This window comes from Camellia sinensis, chromosome 1 (assembly GCF_055761805.1).
Source record: "Camellia sinensis isolate YWXY chromosome 1, ASM5576180v1, whole genome shotgun sequence".
Classification (NCBI taxonomy): Eukaryota; Viridiplantae; Streptophyta; class Magnoliopsida; order Ericales; family Theaceae; genus Camellia; species Camellia sinensis.
This window is the reverse complement of record NC_138961.1, coordinates 59,387,234-59,405,325: the sequence shown is the minus strand read 5'-3', so window position 1 is coordinate 59,405,325 and position 18,092 is coordinate 59,387,234. Positions and strand designations below refer to the sequence as shown.

The 18,092-nt window shown below is 32.1% G+C and overlaps 1 long non-coding RNA gene and 1 other non-coding gene across 7 annotated transcripts; both read right to left on the bottom strand.

Moving 5' to 3' along the window:
• Window positions 1-4,052: 4,052 nt before the first annotated feature.
• On the bottom strand, window positions 4,053-13,114 carry LOC114282614 (uncharacterized). 6 transcript variants are annotated; one of them, XR_014335465.1, is made up of 19 exons: window positions 12,787-13,114; window positions 12,137-12,244; window positions 11,643-11,858; window positions 11,325-11,413; window positions 11,125-11,196; window positions 10,903-10,974; window positions 10,729-10,800; window positions 10,564-10,635; window positions 10,355-10,426; window positions 10,178-10,253; window positions 10,023-10,072; window positions 9,868-9,939; window positions 7,140-7,397; window positions 6,395-6,718; window positions 6,157-6,265; window positions 5,757-5,849; window positions 4,783-4,902; window positions 4,578-4,682; window positions 4,053-4,339 (listed from the first exon to the last, which is right to left on the bottom strand). It is a non-coding gene; the product is annotated as an uncharacterized LOC114282614 (transcript). The 6 variants fall into 6 exon arrangements; XR_014335457.1 differs by having other exon boundaries at window positions 11,342-11,413; XR_014335460.1 differs by having other exon boundaries at window positions 10,187-10,253; window positions 11,342-11,413.
• Window positions 13,115-13,938: 824 nt separating this feature from the next.
• Window positions 13,939-15,622, bottom strand: LOC145789745 (uncharacterized). Its single transcript, XR_014328028.1, has 2 exons — window positions 15,504-15,622; window positions 13,939-14,591 (listed from the first exon to the last, which is right to left on the bottom strand). It is a non-coding gene; the product is annotated as an uncharacterized LOC145789745 (long non-coding RNA).
• Window positions 15,623-18,092: the final 2,470 nt, after the last annotated feature.

Here is an 18,092-nt window from a genome sequence, read left to right as displayed (position 1 = left end):
ATACAAAAAAAGTCAAAAAATGTACTTATTTAGTCTTCCCAAACTTGACCTAAATATCTTACATAGGTGTGGGACCCCACACACATGTAGATTTGTATAGATTCTATATCAATGTAAAAAATTTAATAAATCTTTTTTTAAATCATTTAGGACCTATAGTACTTTTCATCTAAGACAAATGGGGAGTAGTTGGCCAAGGACCTACTAGTCTCATAAATTTTGTGTTATGGAGTGTTCTAGAAAGATAATTAAAAATTATTTTTTGATTTTTTTATGAGAGTGGAAAGTGAATTAAAAATTAAAAAATATCTTTTAACCTACTTTCTAAAATAGGCCAATGTCGTCTGAGTTAATAGCCTTATCTAACACAAATGGAGCAGTTGGCCAAGGACCCACTATAGTCTCATCTCATCCTAGCCTTAATGAAATGGAATATAAGGCCTGTTTGGGAAGAGCTATATAGATTAAAATTATTAATAAAAATAAAATAAGTTAAAATAATTATTAATACAAAATATTAAATTTAATTCATAATCATTTCATTTTTTTCTATAATCATTAAATCAGTTATAAAAAAAAAAATTAATCATCTCTTTGAATATAATTTTTTTAATTAAACTAAAATAATTCAAAATTCAAAAAATTAATTAAAATAATCAACCTTCAAAACGGTGCGGTAGTGATGTAAAAGGTGTCTAACACAAATGGATTAATTAATCTGGACCCACTAGCCTCATCTGTCTCAGTTTGTTTTTAAGGAACTGTTTGCGGTTTGACTTTTTTTTTTAGTTTTTTTTTTTTTTTTTTTCAGTTTTTTATGAGTTGAAAAATATTAATTTGAGCCTCCGTTTGGGAAGTGGGTTGGCTTTTTGGCTTTTTGGCTTTTTTGGCTATTTTAGCCTGGGCTAAAAAGCTTGGTTTGGGAAGGGCTTTTTGGCTTTTTGGCTTTTTTTTTGTGAGAGAAGAGTGTAATGATTATGGGTTGGATGTGATGTTTTGTTTGTTGTGGCTAAAATAGCCTGTTTTGTCTTTTGTGGCTATTTTAGCCCCAACCCACTTGCCAAACACCACCTGAATGACTTATCTTTTTAGTGATTTTTTAAAAAAAATTTAGGAATATTTTAACTTTGATTTTTGATTTTTTTTTTAAGGTTTGGATTCTTTTCAGTTGGTCATCTCAATTTTAAAAAAAAAAACATTTAGATTTGGTAGATCCATTTTCTAGCCGACCTCGATGATTTAAACCGTTCACTTTTTAAGACTTGTTAAGTATAATATTCATACAAAAAATTAAGATGATCGAATAGCAAAAACTATATATCTTTAAATCACATTTATTTTTTAAAAAATAGACGACATTATAATTTCAAGAGTAAATCAATTTTTTGTAATACAAATGTAATTCAAATATATCGTTACCGATATCTGATCATTTTAATTTTTTGTATGAATATTTTACTAATTAAGTTTTAAAAAGTAAATGATTCGAATCACAGAAGTCGACACCAAAATAGGTTCACCAAGTATAAATGCTCTCCCAAATTAAAATGACCAATTTAAAATATTCCAAACATTTAAAAATCTGTTTTATTAATTATTTTTAAATTTTCATTTTTTAAAAAACTTTTAAGTTCTACCAAAATTGAAGAGGCTAATTTTTTGAAACTAATATAAAAAATTTGAAAAACTTTCACTATCGAAAAAAAAAGAGTTTCGATTAGTATAATTTTTTTTTCTTGAATTTTGAGCTTGTCAAAAAATAGATTCTTTGATGCAAAAAGAAATTTGTGGCATAAATGGAAAATTCATCAGAGCATATTTTTCTTCCTGTGTTAGTTGTCAGCTTTGCTTGTTTGGAGTTTGTGTATTTTAATATTAAAATAAATTTATTAAATTATTACTTTTGTATTTGAGATTATTTTTATATTTGTATTGGCTCTACATGTACTAATTAATCTATCAATGAGTGTATTAATACTAGTTATGATATAATTGATCACACTCATTATATAAATTATAAATACCAAAAATATCTTAAATGATGTCACATCATCAATTAGTATACGAGTTAGTTCACTAATTGGTACATATATGATTACTCATTAAGTTACGATCACAATTTGGGAGACCATTTAAACTTAGCCTTCATTTGGCATAAGCTAAAATGAGGATTTTTTGGTTAAAATAATCACAAAAAAAACAAAATAGACTTTTTAGTATAATAAGATAAAATATCACATCCAAACCATAATAAGACATAATATCAAACAAGACTTTATAGCCTTAGGTTAAAATAGTTAAAAAGTCAAAAAGTCAAGAGGCCAACCCACATTCCAAATAAACCCTTAGTAGATCCGTGTTGAAATTGATTTCAGTGATATAAATCGTTCATTTTAAGAATTTGTTGAGTAAAATATTTATGTAAAAAATCAAAATGATTTGACATATGTAACTCTATATTTGAATCATATTTGTTCTTAAAAAAATGGATGACAAATATAATTTTAAGAATAATCATCTATTTTTTGTAATACAAATTTGATTCAAACATATAGTTACCGATATCTGATCATCGTAATTTTTTGCATAAATATTCTATTCAATGAGTCTTAAAAAGTGAACTGTTTAGATCATCGAAATCAGTTTAAAAAATGAGCTTATCAAGCCAAAATACTCTTTCAAGTTGAGATGACCAATATGAAACAAGCCCAAACCTTTCATACCCATATGGATGCAATAGGTGTTTGGGAAGTTGGATTTAGGTTAAAATAGTTAATAAAAATAAAATACGTTAAAATAGTGAAGAAGACAAAATGTCATATTCAAATAATAATAATTTTATTTTTTTCTTTCACAATCATCAAATTAATTATTAAAAAAAAAAAAAAAACGCAACTGTCATCCCATATATAACTTTTTTTAGCCAAACTAAAATAGTTAAAAAATTAAAAGTCAACTAAAATAGCATATTTCAAATGGGACAGTAATAATAGAAGTGTATATATATTAGCCTAAAGCCCATGTTATACACGATTTTAGACTATGATTCAAAATTTAATTTTAAAATTAAAATAATTTGAAAAAATTATAAATGGATGAGACTGAAGTAAGTTTCAGTCATTACTTAAGTCTTCTTTTAATATTTTGTTCTATAATAAAATACATGTATCATAATTCAATGGATAAAATTAAAACTAAACAAATTTGCATAAATTACAAAATTTGCTTTCTGTTGAGCATAATTCTGTCTATAAAATTTTTATAATTATAATTTTTCATATCAAAGTTTGATAATGAAATAACAATACTCAGTTTAGTTTTAAGTTTTCAAAAATAGTTCTTTGATTTTTAATTCGTATTCCGGTATTTTTAATATTTTTTAAAATCTTTTAATCAAAATTTTTAAATTTTTGGATCCACTTAATCATAGTATACTTAAAAAGAAAAAAGTTAAACAAAAATTAAAAAAAAAATTCATTGAATACAACAAAATATGAAAATATATTGAATTTTTGTTTTTATTTTTTATTTTTTTGTATTTGGTAAAATTTTTTTAAAAAAATTCATAAATATTATACTTTTTAAGTGTATTTAGATTAGATGTACCTATAAAATAACAAAAATGCGTAAAATATTACAAAAAATTCACTGAAAACAAAAAATACCACTGCTGGAAATTGAGCTTTTAGTGGCGTTTAAAAAACGCCGCCATAGGTGTCAAAAACGCCGCTAATTGTTTTTGTGACGTTTAATACCAAACGTCGAAGATGCGGCCGTCGCTGTAACTTTATGACGCTTTAAAAGCGTCGCTATATAAGTATATGCGGCGTTTTTTAAAACGCCGCTAAATGTGCTTCATAATGATACAATGACGTCACTCCACATTTAGCGACGTTTTAAAAACGCCGTGATAGATCTTTTCTATTTTAAAAATATAACCGTTGGTATTCTATAGTGACGTTTAAAAACGCCGTTACAGCTTCATTTTTTATTTAAAAAAATTCAAAAAAAAATTGTGATAGTTCTGTGAGATTTAACTAAAAAAAAATACCTTTTATAAAAGATGAAAAATATATAATATATTGACTAAATTTAAGTAAACATAATACTAGATCAATTCATGTTTCTCAATGTGCAATAAAGTTATACATAAAGTTAAACTAGTGCCTAGTGGTAAGTTAAAAATTATTACAAAACAAATCGGCACAAAATTCAAACTAATTATACATGCAAGTACTATGAAAGCATCCACTAAGAAACAAAAATTCTCGGGTTCTACAAGGAAGATGATGGTCCTCTGTTCACATCTCAGCATTGTTGACACATCTTGTGCTGTCACCTGCCAAGCATTCACCAAAATAGGTGTTAACAAGGACAAATTCAGAGCAGTAAATCCCATTATTGCAATCCCTTAAGTTTATAATCCTTCATATTGTGCATGCTAGGTGACATAAGATGAAGATATACAAACATCAACGTAGGAAGTATATCCAATACAATATTCATAAGATTAGGAGAATTTACAAAAATCAAAACTATATTATATACAATGAAGATTGAAATGTATGCATAATCACCTGGAAGCTACCATCACCAATGGAAGCAATCACTCGCTTATTCCGTGCAGCCAGTGCATATCCAAGAGTCACACCTACAGCCCAGCCAATTGGTCCATATTGTATCTGGAACTCATACATGCAAACCCCAATTTCATATTATTTTTTGTATCATAAAGCATAATAAAACCAAAAAAAAAATGAACAGAAAAAAAAAAACTCCCACCTTTTTGACATTCTTTGGCAAAAATGTCAAAAAAATAAAAAAGAAAAAAGAAATGCCTCCCTTCTTCCTCAAAGAGTCTAAACCATCAAAATATATCCAGATTTGCCAAAGAATCAAGAGCTGTCAAGATGTTAACTTATGGTAAATGAATCTTATTCACATTAGCCAAACAAGGAATCAAGAGACAGAATTTAAAAAAAAAAAAAAAAAGTCTTTCTATGCCTTTATTGTTGCTACTTGTTCATAACAATATTATATCCCACTAGAGGCCTTGTGAAATGAGTTGTTGATGACATAGCTGTGGAAGTTGAACATTTGGGAAGTATGAGATTAGGAATGAACAGGTTTGAGGGGAACTAAGTACATTTTGTTCCCCTTATTTGGAATTACCTACATTTTTCAAAATTGATAGAGACAGTAGAGAAAGTAGAGACTATTTGTATGCTATTGGGTGGGGGGTCACAGTATATTGTTTAAGGTGCTTATGATCCCATGGCAAGAATATGTTTTAGAAATGTAGTATGTAGGTCTTGTATTTGAACTTCATTAGGTACCCCAAAGTACATCATTAGTAGTCATCAACTATGATAAAAACAAAAAAAATAAAACAAAACTTGATTACTCTCCACTTAATGTCACTCAATGATTTGTAGGGAGAGCCATCTGCGGAATAAATTAAACATTATTGGAGATCAAGTGGGAACAATCTGTAGATTATGCATTTCTGCCAAATTGGGGTCATTTGACCATGTCTAGACCAAAAATGTGAAACTAAAAGTACTTTTCTCCAAAAGAATATTCTCCATAATTTCAAAAGAACACCTACTATATGATTGCAATAATAATGATGATAAATTCACCCACCCTTGATTGAAGCATTGTAGAAATCTAGATGTGCAATAAAAATTGCGAAAGAAAACTGACACAGGAGTCATGCACAATATATCGATCTTGCCAAATAATACAGACATTACCTCCGCTTCTCCTGAAATATATTCTGGATCCAAATTTGAAAGGTGGACAAGTGTTCCTTGCTCATGTGCACTCTTCAATCTTTCCTCCCAAGGCTGAATAGTGACAGAAAGAAAAAAGAAAATGGAATAAATCACAACCACATGCTCACAATATAAAATAAACTAACAATGGAATAAATTGACTTCAATTCCTACAAGTTAGCGCAAGTACAGAAATTTTTCTGTAGATGCTGGAGCTAACAAAAAAATTGTGATAAACAAAAACCAAAAAAAAAAAAGAAAAACCTAGAAATAAAAATAATGGGAAGCTTCTAGATAGGCCTACAATCTTAGAGGTTATGAACAATTATTAGAACAATTATCATGTTCTAATAAAAAAACCAAAATGCAGAACACTAACTCTTCAATACTTGGATTATTCAGTGCTGGTATGCTATAGAACTTTCCAAACTCACCACCTCCTGCCTTGGGAAGACTGGTCAGAATTCCTTTGAAAGCATTCTCAGATGCTGAACACATATAGTAAAAACAGAAAAAATGCATTCATATAGCCAATCACAAAGAAGGGAGGATGAAAATTAAAGTGACAAAAGCATATTGTGTGTGGAACAAACAATGGCCAAATGCATCTTCTGTACCTCTAGTTTTTTTCTTGACCATTGCTACTCCCTTAGAAAAGTTTAGCCATACTTGAATAATCCAATGTATAATCCAGAAAAAAGAATCTCTTCTTGTAATATTGAATGATAAATAAAAGTCTTTTGTGGAGAAAGTGCAGAATGTGTTTTTAAGGACTGCTATCATTTGCATTCAAAAGAATTTCATCATGGAAAGGGAATGTTCTTTTGAACTCTATTCTCTCTGTTCTTGTGGGATGGATGTGTGACCCAAAAAGTTCATTCATTCATTCATTCTTCAGCAGCAGCACTGGCGGCACTCAGATCCACAGTTAGATCAAGAGCCTGAAGCATGGCACCCATCAACTATACTGGTTAGAGTCACTACAAGTGGAACTTCAGTTCTAATTAAGACTACTTAAAGTTTAGAATTGAACATGATTAATAATTTGAGCCAAAATTATGCATGATCAATTCTGGTGTAGATAATGTGTAACGATATGAAGCATAGAGTTATGTTTAACTAACATCAAAGTAATCATACATTAGGTGAATGTATACTGTTTTCTAAACGTTCTACATCAGCAACAATTCAACACTAGATGCTCATAGAAGTGTTATCGTGACAATGAAAGAACAAGCATGAAAGACAATTTTGTTGCTATCATATAATGCAATGTCTGCATAGCATGTAGTAGTACACAAAGTAGAGAAGGAAATTACTGTGCCATAGAGCAAAAAAGGCAGGGAGTGGGCTGAGGATTACCTGTTGCCTTTTCTTGTCTCACTATCCCAAATTCCCTCTCTACCATATGATTAGGTCTCTCTGGCATCTTCATGTGGTAGAAAGGACATTTAGCACAAGGGACGGTGGAGAAGGAAATTGAAAAAATCCATACTTGGTGAGAAGCAAGCAGAGATCAAGTCAAGAGTATATATGTGGTATATTGAGAGCTAATACTGCTGCCTCAATTTACAAACCTCACCCATCTAAGAATTTTCAGTTGTAAATTGCAATGATCATCTAAAAAGAAAAAAGAAAAAAAAGAAGAGAGAGAGAGAGAGAGAGAGAGAGAGAGTCAATTCACACTAGAAATAAGACAAATAAAAATAAAAAATTGAAAATACGTTACTTGACAACATTTGACATGAAGCAAGACTTTGCTGCCAACAAGATTAAAAAATGTTAAATCAACTATAAATACCTCTCCTTTTAAAAAAGTGACCATAAGCAAAACAAACCAAATGCCAACACTTGAACAGCTACATTGTAAATTGAATCAAACTATTTGTGAGTTTGTTCAAAGTTCACTTCAGATTATCTTGTTATGTAATTTTGAAATTCAATTTTCTAAATTTAGCTTGATAGCTTATACCAACTACAAATTGTCATTTCTTTATTAAAAATATTGGTATGTAACTTTCATTTCTTTATTAATTTTTTATCTTAAGAGAGGAAATAATGACACTCATTTTTTTCATATTTTTTTTTTCTTCAGATATTATCAACTATCATTAGATAAGTTTCAAAATTTTATGTAGCATATATATCAATATACTAACCCCCCGCTTCAATTTATTTATTTATCTTGAGGCTGGTTGTGGAGCCAAGTCAACAGCCTATGTGGAATGAGCAAAAATGACTAGGTATCTCTAATAAATAATTCTACTTGGCCAGGGAAGTCAAAGAGAAGATAATGATCTGCATGGAACAATACTGCCACATTTAGTATCTACTGAACAATTAATCTCGATGATCACAAAATTTACAGATTCATCAAATTGAAACAATAGAAATCCTATTTGGTACAAAGTACAGCTCATCACCATAATGAGCAGCACCCTACAGAAAGATGCAAATGATAATAAAACGATTCAATATTTATTCTGGACCTGATAAATATGAAAGAATAACAAGAACTAGGAATCCATAGTCAGAGATACCACAATATATGAAACACATTAAACATAAAGAATTAAGTAATTTAGAATCCACAATAAGTCCTACCTTGGCATCTACATAAAGATTCTTTGTGCAGATCAAATATTTTATCACCACCACCATGGATTTTAGGAAGGAGAAAATGTTGGAAATAAACATGATCCAAGTTTATTGAAATTTCAGTTGACATACCGTCATCACCATCTGCTCTCAAACCTCGCAGGTTAAGTTCGCCCAAAAGCTGCAGATTTGATAAATTCATATACCGATTAATAACAAAAGAATTGATTTGAGACCAAGCCAGTATCCAGTGATATTCATCCTCCATCATCACCTTTTCACATGGAGACAAGTAAAAAGGTCTACAATAACATTATGTGCTCCAACAGCAAAGAGTATATATGTATGTATGAATTATGCATTTGAACAAACAATATATGTTATGTATTATGTATGTATTATGCATTTGAACAAAGGAGTTGTCACAATAAGAGCAGAACAAATCCAAATGCCTGAAGTATGCTTCGTATCACCAAAAAAGTATCACCTCACCATGGCAAGATGAAAGCCACATAGTTACAAAAATTCTTATCGAGAGGACCACATATCACGTGACTTACAAAAACTGTCATATCAGCAGTGCTTTGCTTTGGATCTTTAGCATCTTGTCCATCCTGTAAGAAAAATCAGTGAGATTACTGATTGATATCTGACTCAAACTTTAATCTAAGTAAATCAATCTAATTGATATCTGATATTGTAATAATATATTATATAAAAAGGATAAATAGAAAATTTCTTAAGGTAGTACATGGTATAATATTAATATAGATCTTAAAAACCCTTATTTTCATATTACTCTCAGATTGGATAGAACTCAGATCATTGATTTTGGTGAATTCTACTCATGGTATAATGTTTCTCCCAAGTCTCAACCAACCCCTCAAATGGGGCTGATGGCAGAAGCGACCATGAGTAGTTCATTCTAGCCATGAGATCTTAATATCATAGTCTGATTGTCCAAGACAAAAAGCATATATATTCCACAATATTTCCAGTTAAAGAAACATTAATAGAGATCAATTAACAGAAACAGGCTTGGATAATGAAAAAGAATTTGTACAGATAGTGGAGTTTTGTCATATTTCTGAGCTCTGGGGGAATGGGCCCAGTCAGCTTGTTACCATGCAGATACCTACAACATCCGATATCGGAATTAGAAAGTTGACAATTAGATCACGGAGTAGAATATACATTTTAAGTATCATGTAATGTAACGATATTGTTTGTTGTTCACATTAAATTAATACAAATATAAATTGATGAATGGAAGTTTAACGACAGTTCAGCAGTTTGTCATATGTAGCAAAAGACTATCAGCTATTTTCAAAATGACGTATGCATCTTTGAAATGCAAATCGATCAAGAAAATGAAGGAAATTGAAAGAATTACAAAGCAAATACTCACAATTTCTCTGTGCAGGTCAAATTTCCTAGAATAGGAGGGATAGGTCAAATTTCCTAGAATTGAAAGAATTTACAAAGCACTTACAACACAGCAAGTGCCTGCATCAAGCCAATCACTGATGAGATTTTTCCTGAGAGTTGATTACCTTGCAAAGATCTAGCATGCAAAATAAAATTCAGAGCAATTTTTTAAGTAAATAAGTCATAAGAAATTAAATCACTGGACTTCTATACACATACCATGTAGCGACTTGCAAGAACCCAATATTAAAAGGAATCTCTCCAGTCAGCTGATTGTAAGACAAGTCCCAACCAATCAAAAGTGATTAAACATTCTTGGACTAGACATAGTAGTGTTTATCCAGAATTTGTCGCAATTGCATTAGATGGTATACATGCAAGACCTGGAAGGCGGTGCAATTGCCTATGTTCTGAGGGATGCTACCAATCAAACTATTATTTCTTACATCACTGCATGTTGAAGCAAAATGGTAAAATATATCACAAAATGACCCAAGATACAGAAAACACAAGGAGCAATAAGAAATAGAATGAAGTGATCAACAACTTACAAGTACCACAACCTTGTCAACTGACACATGTCAGGAGAGAGAGTACCAACCAAATTGTTCCCTTGAAAACCTCTTTTAAGTTAAGAATAAAAACATACATAGGCACAAATTCGTAAGAATTCCGACTCACAATGTGAAAAACATAGGAAATCATAAAAATGCCAATATGGAAAAGATAACTGAGAAAATGGAAGGAGAAGTATACTCACAGATATTGCAAAATTTCATTCCAGTATATAAGCCTAGGTATTTCCCCACTCAGTTTATTCTGTGCAAGGTCTCTAGAATAAATATATTGAAACATATGCATCTCAGTCATCATTCTAAAATTAGATAGAAATTAAATGAGAAGAGAATGGAGAAAGAGGACTTACAAGAGTTTTAAATTTGGAATTTGGGACAAGGTTGAGGGAATTGGACCAATTAACTGATTGTTTTTCAAAATTCTGGGGAGACCCATTCCAAAGAAGGGAAGAAAAAAAATTATACAAGACAGAATTAGCGCAGTAAGGGACTAAACATGAACATGAGGTTGTCTAGAGACTTACAGGTGTTCTAGTTATTTCAACTCTGAAACTGAAAACAGTATGTCCCCATATAACTCATTGAATGATAGGTCCCTAACAATAACAGATTTCATATCAATTGGTGCATAGTAGATAAAATGGATATCACCAGAGAGTAATATAAAAGTCAGTGAGCGTGAGCTTCAAATGCTGCAAACTAGTGGCAAAACTGAATTATTGTCTCCAAAAATATAAAACACTTACAAGCTTTTCGAAGAGGAGCAGTCACCAATTTCATCGGGGATCTGTCCTGAGAGGTGATTTCCTCTCATATCACTATTCAAAAGACAGTGCAATTACAATCATTTCCAAAATAAAAACCCATTAAAGTTGATGTACTGTACAGAAAGAATTTAGTACAAATACAATGACAAATAGAGAAGAAAGAAGGGGGGATACAATACAAGTGGAGAAATTATACATAGAGAGCAGACTTTTAAGGTCGCCAATCGCAGGTGAGATTTCCCCATCAAGATTTAAACCTGAGAGATTGCTACAACGTTCGAATAACCAACCAAAAAGTCAACATTTTGAACACCATGAAGCCCAAAAGAGAAAACGCCAAGGACATCAAAACTGACAAGAATAATAGTATGTGATTTCATAACCATAGTTGAATTGAACCACTATGAAAGGAAGTAAAGTCTTGTAGACTTAAAAAAAAGAAAAGAAAAAGAAATGTTAGGTAATGAAGTGTTAACAAAGGGAAGGGAAACACATACAGTGCAATGACATTGAAGGTAACGCTGTCACGTGCTACCTCTCTCCACACACAGTAGTCTTGGCTATTGGATTTTGGTCAAAATTTCCTGAGAAAGAAGGTGTTGCAAGCTGATTACCATGAGACGCAACTTGCTCGCAGCTGAGGCAGAAGCCTCTTGTAATTCTGGATCCATTACTTCATAACCTTGTATCAATTGAGTATACATAGTTGGAACCTACATATTACAAAAAGCATTACAACAATAACATTACGACAATCCTATGAAATCTGGAATCAACACATTATGGGCCATAAATGCTTCATAGTTTTTTTAAATAAAATATTACTTTGTCCCAAGTGTTCCCTTATGAGAAAAAACCAAACAGAAAAACCCTTAAAAACAGAGTCCCAAACTGGGCCATAGGTAGTGAGAAAATTGGCAAATATAAACAACAATCACTGAACCACACAGAACAAAGTATTTTAATTCATGCCATAAAATACTCGACTTACTCCCGTAAACACAATTATAGCATCATCCGCCTTAGTCCCATCTTTCAGATATGATTCACGCCATCTCTGCCAGATTGCCCTCACACTAAATTTTGGAATGAACTCAACCTTCAATAAATAAAACCAATCCACTAGAATCAAAAGTGCTACAACAGAATAGGACTTCAAATAAAAGGCAGGACTGTTTTAGCATAAACAAGCAACCTAAGTTTGAAATTGAAAACCAACTTTGTGAAACAACCATGAACATGAAATAGAATGGATTACCGTGGAACCCGTATAGCGAGGGGCAAGTAAAGCATTAAAAAGCCCATGAACATGTACAGAGGGTAAGTTAAGGATTAATCAAATGTGAAATTATTATATAAAAGTTTTTCTGAAACATAGATACAAATCAACTCCTCCTCCTCCTCCTCCTCCTCCTCCTCCTCCTCTCTCTCTCTCTCTCTCTCTCTCTCTCTCTCTCTCATCCATCTGGACTTGAAGCAAATACTTAAATCTAGTTCAACGAAGCAGAGAGTGAAGAAAAGAAGAAAAGGATGTGTTCAGACACAAATCAACTTGTAGTTTCTTGCTTACAATTTCAATAACCAAATCGAGAGAGACGGGAAGGAAGAGCTTAAGAGAGACAGAGAGACAGAGATCGATACCTCGCTGGTGCAGATGGCGTGGCGGTGCAGATGGTGGTGGTGATGGGGCTTCGAAATCGAAATTACAGAGTCAGATGAAATCGAATCAGAGAAATCGAGCCGGTGCAGACGATGGAGCTTCGAAATGGAAATCGCTTTGAATCTCAAAGATGAATCTGTGAGAAAGATAGGGTTTAGAGATGAATTGAGAGATGAGAACTTCAATTAGGGCTACAGCGAGAGATGAATCGATCCGTTGAGACGGCTTAGAGAGAGAGAGAGAGAGAGAGAGAGAGAGAGCGCGAGAGAAAGACTGAGTGAGTGAGATTAGGGCTACAAAATATGTATTACATTTTATATTCACCGCTCGCGCATTTAAGAGAGAGAGAGGGAGATAGGACATTCGAAGGCGTTTTCAAACGCCTTTGTTATTGAAACGACGCCGTTTTGATTTGAAAAAAAGTGACGTTTAAAAAACGTCATTAAATATTACGTCGTCAAAACTCATTTTTCTTGCAGTGTACGGAAACAAAAAACTCAATTTTTTGAAAGTTGACTCAATTTTCTAAAAACAAACATGGTGAATACTATTTTGTTTTTAGTATCTCTATCTCTCTCTTCCATTTGTTCTCTATTTTTCTTTATTTTTTTATATTTTATTGAAAAGAATTAAAAGTTTATATATAGTTTTGATTGTTGTGTGGATTTTACTTGTAGAAAGAACTTGTTGTGGTGATGGTGGTGGGCTTTCATGGCTGAAGGAATGTTTGGATTTTAGGGATTAACGTAATGTGGTCTTAAAAAAAGAAGAAGAAATGAAGTGAAGATTTAAATTTTATATTTATTTCAATAACTATATTAGAAACATTATTCAAGTTACTGTGTGTCATGTTGCGGTTTAAAAAAATAATTAATTGATGTTGTAGGATAAATTTGAGACCTTAAAGTGTAAGAGTATTTTTGAATTTTCTAAATGTGATGCCCTAATTTCTACCCTTTAGTAACATCACTAAAGAGTCCTTTAGTCAATAGTCAAGTAAGATCCCAGAAAGGTCGGAAAAGTAAATATAGCTTCCCTTCTAACTCCAACCACTTTAGATAGCAAGCTATCTTTATGATAGATCATAAGAGGTATTAACATAAAATCTCATAAGTAACAAGAAGATAGGCATATGATTATAAAAGTAAATAATAATTACAGTGCTTCAAATCTTAAATTGCAAAACGAGTTCCATTACTATTACAATCCAAAAATAAATAAATAAATAATAGCACAAATAGACTCATAAGCAAAATGGCTTCTAACTTTCTCTAAAACAGACACACGTCTTCAAATGTCTCTGGCTCTTTGTCGGTCTCGTATGTTTCTTCGATACCTGGCATGAAACGCCATGAGTTTTGAATGCCCAGTAAACATATACACACCCCATCCATTTTTTCCCAATTCAATACATAATAGCAATTACAACAATAGATAAACAAACATGATATTCAAGAAAGTAACAAGGGTTACAAGGTTAGTTGTTAGTAAACTAGAAATCCCCCAAAGAGATTTCATCCTCCCAACCACAAGAATCGGATGCGAATTATTCGGTATGCCCCTCTTTTGTTACTTTGTTGCAGACCTTACCTCGGATGCCTACCAAAGGTTATATACCACGTAGTGCCAACTGCAGGGTCTCAAAAGAGATGGTAATCACATCGAAACCACCTAGGGTCTGAATAAAACCGCTTCGTTCAATGGTTCCGAAACAACTGCTTGTGCAAGACTTTACTTCCAAATAGGGAACACATCCCATCAACCAATCAATAACTCAATAACTTGTCTGAAAGTTCACAAATCCATTACCACCAATTAAGTTTCTCGTTAGATAATTTAAGTCAAAGTTAGAACAAACCCTTGAAACAACATCTATTGCATAAGTATGAATAACTTCGTAGCATAAATGGAAGGAAATAAAGTTACAACACATGCAATTAACATATCAAAATATGCACAAGTTGTTCTAGGCATATTCATGAAGTTAATGGAATAATATCACACAAGAATGTAAATTTCTAGATTTGCATTTGTCATAAAGATTGTAAACAAAAAGGCATTTTCAGATTTTTCATAAATTGGATTTCCTATGATTTATAGAGAATTTTGTCTAGTTTTCATAACATCTTTTATAAGTTTCATAGCTTTCCCATTTTTTTTGCTATTCAAGAAACACTCCAGCGCTGTCCAGATTCGTTGATCGTTACGAAAATCGGATTTTCTTTCAAACCGCTTACTCTTTTTCAACAAAACAAATTTTACTTGAAAGCTAACTCTTTCTGGAAGTTTTTGACGTAACAATGAGGTCAAGGGAATTTTTATACATTTTTCTAGAAATTTTGGATGTTGGCTGTAAAAATTGGTTTTCATGCATAATACTCAAATAAGAAGATTGATGAGAAAAGAGGGAAACTAAGGGAAATTTTTCACTTTGCTTTTAGTGAAAACATATTAAATAATGTACTAATAACTCAGATTTTTAGAATGCTGGTGTGCCTTTGGAAATTATGAGAGATAGGTGTAGAAAAAGATAGTTTTACACTGATTTAGAGAAAACACAAGTAATGGTAGAATAAGACTCAATTCTTTTCATTTTTAATAGAACACTATTACAACACATCTAAAAATTTTAATTTAAACCTCTAATAGCATGTATTTGAGAAAGAAAAATAAAAAAGAGAGTTGTGTTGTGGCTTACTTGGTACTTAGATGGGTTGATTGCACAATTTTTCCTCTCCTTTCCTCTCCTTCTCCACCAAGCTCTCTCCCTCTTTCTTTTTCTTCTCTCCACCGGGGGTTGAGTGTGTGAGTGTGTATGTGTGTTCAAAAAGTGGAGATGAGTGGTATACTTATAGAAAAAAAAAAAATGATAAAAAGCCTATTTTGCCCTTGGTTCCAATTCAATGGAATAATTATTTGATTTAGTTTCAATGTAATGGAATGAGGGTTGATTAGGACCTTAATTATGTACTTAAATATGATCTAGTTAGACTTAGATCTAATTTAATTTAATCTATTTACAAGCACAAATCTTATATGTACAAATTGGTACCAAAGTCAAAGACATATCCCATGATTTTAGCAATTTATCCCATTTAGTACATTACATATATGTAGCTTCTAGGGCAGCCGGCCACATGGGGAGGATTTGAGGGGATTTTTATTTATATTTTGTGTACAAATGAATATATTTATTATAGATTTTGTGTACAAAAAGAATTGAATATGATTAAAGGTACATATATGTGTATAATGGTACTAGTTTGGGATCAAAATGTGATTCAAGAAAAATATGAGAGCTAAATTCTTAATTTATGAATTTGAATATTTAATTAATTGCAGTGTTTAATTTATTTAGAACCTAAAATTTAATTCGGTTAAAGTTTTCTGTGTTTTGAATTAAACAGTGAATTGTACTGAGAACCGAAAACCTAGGGTTTATATGTGAAAAATATACTTAGAAAATTAATTTGATTGTTATTAGGGTTTTAGAAATGATTCCTGAGTTCTTGGGTTGAGTTCCCAGGTTCAATTTAGGGTTTGTGAGTTTTTGGTTGGCTCATTTTTTTTTTAATTTTTTTTTTATTCTAGGGATAAAATCTTAATTAATTAAGAAGTTGAGGGACTATCTAGAAAAAAATTAAAAGTAAGGGTTAAAGAAAATATTGTAAAGATCACGGGCCTCACAACCTATCCCCTTAAAGAAATTTTGTCCTCGAAATTTAACTATATTGTTTTCGAATAGCTACGAATAGTTTGCTCTCATCAAGTCCTCGCGCTCCCAAGTGGATTCCTCAATGCCTCGATGACTCCAAAGTACCTTTATCAAATGGACTGTCTTGCCCCTAAGGTTCTTCTCTCGTCTGTCTTGAATTACTACAGGCCCTTCTTCAAAAGTAGCATCTTTACCAAGGCTAATTTTGTGAAACCCCGTATTTTTTAGGTATTAATATTTTAGTGAGAGATATTGGTGGTAGTTTGGTGGTAAGATTTTTAAATGAGAACCTAACTTATTTTCTCTATTTGTTTTATCTCTTTTTTATGTCTATTTCATTATTATCATTATTCATCTCTTTTATTTATTTATTTATTTTTGTTTTTCTTAGGCTCCAAGCAAAGGTTCTTTTCTTTCCATCCAAGCAACCTTTCTTTGGCTCCAAGACAATTATCTTTCTTTTCCTCCAAGTTTACTTGGAAGCTACTCTTTATTTTGCCTATAAATTTGAACTCATCCTTGCCACTTCTTTCTATGGTTTTTTTTCTTGGTCCATCTGTATCTATCTCTTTCTTTGTGATCAAAATTTAGAGTTTAAATTAAGAGTATATAGAGTGAGAGTTAACATTTTATTTAAGAGGAGAGTTGTAGATTTTGTTAAACTTTACATACTTTTTCGATCCATAAACTTTTGAGATTTATGGTGATATAGTAGATGATTAAAAGTATTGGTGTTGGAAGGATTTTGCATCAAGTGGTCATGGAATTGTTTTGAGGTAATTCGGCTGGAATTAAGTAAACTATAGTTTACTTAAGTATCAACACCAATATTAAAATAGAGGCGTATCATTTACTTAAGCTTCCTCTAAATCTCTTTGCAAATAATTTTTATCTTAATTACTTATAGCAATTCCGGTTTTGACCCGTCACTTGTTGTATTCTGGACTCGAGTTTGTATGATTTTGAATGGTGATTCGTATCTTGTTTCCCTTGTCTCCCCTCTATTTTGGTTATTAGATCGTAGTTGTGCGTTTGGAACAGGTTGATTGCTTGTTTTTCCAAACCTTTGTTGCCCAGATTTTTGCTCCTCTGTTCGAGCAGCCATTCTTGCGCTCGAGTGGGATTTGCAATCTTTGCTCCTCCGCTCGAGCGGCACTTCTCGTGCTTGAGCGGGCTTTGCGAACTCTCAGTACTTTGTAGGTCTGCAAAACTACTGGGAGAGTGTTTTCTACGCTCGAGCGGCGTTTCCTAGGCTCAAGTGGGTCGGCGCTTGTGTGGCCTTTCCTACGCTCGAGCATTGGTTTGTTGTTTGCAAAACTTCTGGATGTGTGTTTCCCACGCTAGAGCGGCGAATTCTTGCACTCAAATGATGAGTGTTCGTTGTGTCTTGGCACTCGAGTGGCCTTTATTGCGCTTGAGCGGAACAACTTTTTGTGCCTGACGCTCAAGCGTCAACTTTACCACTCGAGTGGATTGTGCGTATATCAGATTGTGAAAGTGACATTTATATCACTTTTTCATTCTTTTCTCTCTCTAAAACTTTCCAAAAATCTAGATCTTGACTCTTTCTCT